Here is a 4984-nt window from a genome sequence, read left to right as displayed (position 1 = left end):
TAGAGAACTTCTAACTTGAAGCCCCACCCTCCAATCTCAGTGTGAGCCTAATTTAGAAAAATTCGTAAAATTTACCTCTTTTCCCTTTGGTGTAAAGTGAAAGAGAATTTCGTTTGTTTGTTTTTGTTTAACTAACAAATAAAGTCCCTAGGTGGGCGGGAGAACATGTCACATCAAACTGAAAATTGAAAACACCGAATGCTTGCACACTCAATGCATTAATTACCCTGAAACAGGGGAACACAGTGCAACTCAAGAGAATCTTAGTGCCCCAACTATTTGTCTACAAGGACAGACCCTTATCTCCCAACTCAATGGAATGGCCTTGTTATGCAGGGTTCATTAAAGAGAGGTGATAAAGTTCCATAATCTCATCTCCCCAAGCCCCCAACTCCCTACTCCCATCCTGCTTCCACAAGCAAGTAAAGAATAGAACAAAATCACAGCCTGTTAACATGAAGCTGTAAAGTCCTGTTCAAAGGGAGTATTCAAATATTACCCAGATGAAAAAGATCTGGAGTCAAGGAGGATTTGCTACATTATTTGGGGGCCAAAAGGCCAGGATAGGATTGGCAAGCCAGAGATGAGTAGGCAAAACAAGCTGAAATGGGACCTGTGCAAAAATTTGTTAGTCTCCCCTCCACAGGTCCCCCTAAAGGGGAGAAATGTGGTGAAGAATCCAAACTGGAAGACATGTTACCCTGGAAGGAGAAGAAATGTTTAGATACTATATTCCTCACACTCTTGAAGAAATTAAGGAGAATGTGAAATGACAAAATGACAGAATAAGTTCTAAAAAGAGCTGAAAATGTCAGGCTGCCTGGGTGGCTCAGTCAGTTGGGCATCTGACTCTTGATTTCTGTTCAGTCATAATCTCAGAGTTGTGAGATCGAGGCCCGCATCAGGGCATGAAGCCTGCTTAAGATTCTCTCTCTCCCTCTCCGAGAAAAACCAAAACATAAATAAATAAATAAAATAAAAGGAGCTGGAAATGTCAACGAAAGGAACTGAGAAGAAAATAATCCAGTCCCAGAACAAAGAAATATATTAGAAATAGAGAGGCACAGAATGAACATGTGGAAAACCAAGTCAAAAGTATATTCAGTGGCAGAAATATTTCTGAAATGATTAGTTCTATTTACACATTAAAGGTTTTCAGGAAAAAATAACAAAGAATAATTAACACCAATGCTGCTTTAAGTCAACTCCTATGGGCTTCCATAGGAGTTAAACCACAATTAGGCTGAATCAATAGTTTATTTATAAATACTAAACCACCTACACAGGGAAAAGGAATTCAACTGACTTGAGACCTCTTCTCTGGAACATTCATCCACAAACTGAAGTAATATCTAAATGTTTTGAGAGATAAGGAATTTTGCTGAAAAATTCTATACCTGTCATTTAGTGTCATTTAGGGCATAGATACATACAGGAAACATACAATAGATAGTGGCAGATAAGTATGGATTCTGTAGATCATTTCTTGAAGTCTACTTGATGATATAATTTAATCAAGAAAGAACTGAAATAAAACTAAAACCTGTAATTGTGGGACACAGAATATGCCTATTTTCAACTTTACTGGCAATTGCCAAAATGTTCTTCAACATGGTTCCTTGGATTTACAAGCATACATAGTGTGAACTTTCCCAAGTACTTGCCAACATTTAGTTTGTAAGATTTTAAAATTGTTTCTAATCTGATGTGCACCAAATGGTATCTCCTGTTTTATTTTGCATTTTTCTGATGTGAAGTTTGATTGCTCTCCAGAGTAGCTATACCAACTTTCATTCCCATTAGCAATATATTAGCATTTATTTTGCCCCACATCATTCCCTGCACTTGACATCTAGGGAACAAGGATGTCATCAGTTGGCCTAAGTAGCTTACAAATTTGATATTATCTCTTTTAAAAAAATATTTTATTTATTTATTTAAGATAGAGGGAGAGAGAGAGAGAGAGAGATAGAAAGAGTAAGTGCAGGGGGAGGGGTAGAGGGAGAGAGATAAGCAGACTCCTGCTGAGCAGGGAGCTCAATTCTGGACTTGATCCCAGAACCCTGAGATCATGACCTGAGCTGAAGAGGGATGCTTAACCAACTAAGCCACCCAGGCATCCCAATATTACCTCCTTTAACCATTTGTGTAAATACTGCTAGACTTTCTCATGCAGACTGCATATTATAAATACATATCATGACTTCCTTTGTTCATTCAACTATAGATTGTGGAGAACTCCACAAATGGTGGAGAACTCCACAATCCTCCTTCATCTACCCTTTACCAATGACAAAGTCCGTGAAGGAATTGTGTAGGAAAACTATTCCTTCCTTCCTTTGTCCATAATTTAACTAAACCCAGCCAAATCTTAAGGGAGTATCAAGTTGAAAATCCTGACTGGTATATGGAATTTTCTTCCCCTTGATATATAGAGCATCCAATGGGTCTTCCTTTTCTTATATCATGTCACTGTTTGATTAGATAAACTTTACCCCCAAACTGGCTGTGGTTTCACAAAAATATGAATATTTATAAATAAACTATTGATTCAGCCAAATTGCTTCATTTCCAGTTAGTTATGGAATCATAAAATACAGATTCCTTAGGTACATAAGTAACATTTTATTGGTCAAATCCCTATGAGATAAGTCAAACTGCACCATAAGCAGATTATATTTTATAGTCACTCTCCAGTTTTATTACCGTATAGAGTCAACCAGTTTCCTTATTTCATCATTGTAACTTGAGTTTGTCTGCATTTCTGTCAAAAACACATTTTCTCCTGCTGAGGATATTAATGATAACCTAGCATGAACATCTAGGAAATAAGCACCTAGCATGGTGCCTGGCACATGGGTATCTCACAGTTTTTGAACATGTTGAAAATTAAGTTCTGTTCTCTCTATTTCTCTCTTTTTTAGAGAAGGAGAGGATGGTGAGGGGCAGAGGGAGTGAGAGAGAGAATACCAAACAGGCTCCATGCCCAGCACAGATCCTGATGTGGGGCTCCATCTCACGGCCCTGAGATCCTGACCTGAGCTGAAACAATTTTAGTATATGTGCTGCCGAAGCGAGCACCCTGAGCTGAAACAAGAGTTGGATGTTTAACCGACTGAGCTACCCAGGCGCACCCCCCTCTATTTTCTTAACTGAAGTATAATTAAAATATAATGTTATATTAGTTTCAAGTGTACAACATATTGATTCAACAAGTCTATTTACATTAATTAATGCTAACTGTGGCAAATGCAGTTTATTCACCAATGTTATTACAATATTATTGACTATATGCCCTATGCTGTACTTTTTATCTCTGAGACTTATTTTTTTTATAACTGGAAGTTTGCACCTCTTTAATCTATTTTATGATTGAAATCCCTATTAAATCCATCCCTGGATCCTATGTTATATCTGAATTGTCGTTTTAAATGGTGAAATATAGATAATTTGTATCATACCCATACTATGATCTCCAGAACTGGGTCTTCTTGAAGTTGTTCTATTTTTCTAGATCAATCTTGCAAAGGTGTGTAGTTCAGTGCAGATAAGATATAATTTTACATATTATATAAAGAAATATGATGTAAATAGCTTCTCTTGATACCCTTCCTTTAGCAGCTATATCACATCCTCCCCAACGCTAATCCTTTAGGATCCTGTCTTTCTCCCTGATCACAAAACAAACTTATGCGAGCAGAACTCACACCCTGCAGCCATTTCCTTAAACTGGAGAGGAGTAAGTGCATGTGTCCAGAATGTTAATTCTAATCTTGGACTTTGCTTCTCTCATCATATTTCAAATTTGTGTTTATATTTTAGTTAACAAGGTGGATTAAATACATATCTTTATCTCTGTTCCTCTGTGAAGCATCATCAAAATGACAGAACAGGAATTTTAAATGGCATAAACTCACTAATACAGATAATGAGAGAGGAAATGACAATGGATGGAAGATTCCACAAATTCTAAGAGATGGAAAGTCGAAGGACCCATCATAACTGACTTAATGGAGTGGAGAAAGCTAAAACCTAAGTCTACAGATGGCAGAAGGCAGTGAGAAGAAAGTTAATTCATTCTACAGAACACTAAGAAGTTCAGGAATTAGAGACATCAGGTAAGCTTTGGGATGGAGAGGATTGAGGACTGTTTGAGAGTCTGTCCCAAGAGCATTTAGCTCTCTCCACCTCCATCTAGTCCATTACTTTACCCAGTTAGGCGACTACTCCTCTCTTACCCTATACAAGAATGGAGATTTATTCGTTGAAGGAACTGAAAGAGAGAGAGGCTCTGAGTGCAGGGACTGTAAGCACAATGGAGGGTGTCGGTGAACACTGTGCAGAAGTTCCTCCTTTGTGCTTCAGCATCCAAGTTTCTATCTCCCTCTTGCCCCCAATCAGTCCCTCCGACTCCCTGCCCTTCCCCACAATCATCACAGTTTTTGCCAACCAGAAGATTGGATGATTCTTCCCTGGAGAAACTACCTCAAGAGAAAACAAATCTAAACACTGACATTTGGAGACATCTCAGTGAAACAAATGGGCCCTACCAAATCATATCACAGTGCAGCCACCAGTCAACAAACCCTGCCCATGCCTCACTCTTAAGTAGAATCTGTCAAAGCTCACTAAACATTAGAGGAACACCTCCAACATGACAGGCACACAAATAATAATTTGAAAAAACAATTAATAATTTGTTTTTAGTAATCTGAAAAAAAAAAACCTCAGAGAAAAGAAATAGAAACAATGCAGGGAGCAGAAAACAGGTTCAATAATGTTCTGAAAGGCAGAAGAGTATATGCTGCATCCAAGAAATAAAAACAATCAGAAACAAGAAAGAGCTCTCAAAAATTAAAAAAAGTGATAGCTAAAATTAAAAACAGTCAATATAAGGTTTAGGAGATAAAGTTGAAAAACTCTTCCAGAAAGTAGAATTAAAAGACCAAAAGGTGAAAAACAGAAGAAAAGATAAGAAAATTAG

This window comes from Vulpes lagopus, chromosome 7, assembly GCF_018345385.1.
Source record: "Vulpes lagopus strain Blue_001 chromosome 7, ASM1834538v1, whole genome shotgun sequence".
In the NCBI taxonomy this organism is placed as follows: Eukaryota; Metazoa; Chordata; class Mammalia; order Carnivora; family Canidae; genus Vulpes; species Vulpes lagopus.
This window is presented reverse-complemented; position numbering follows the sequence as displayed.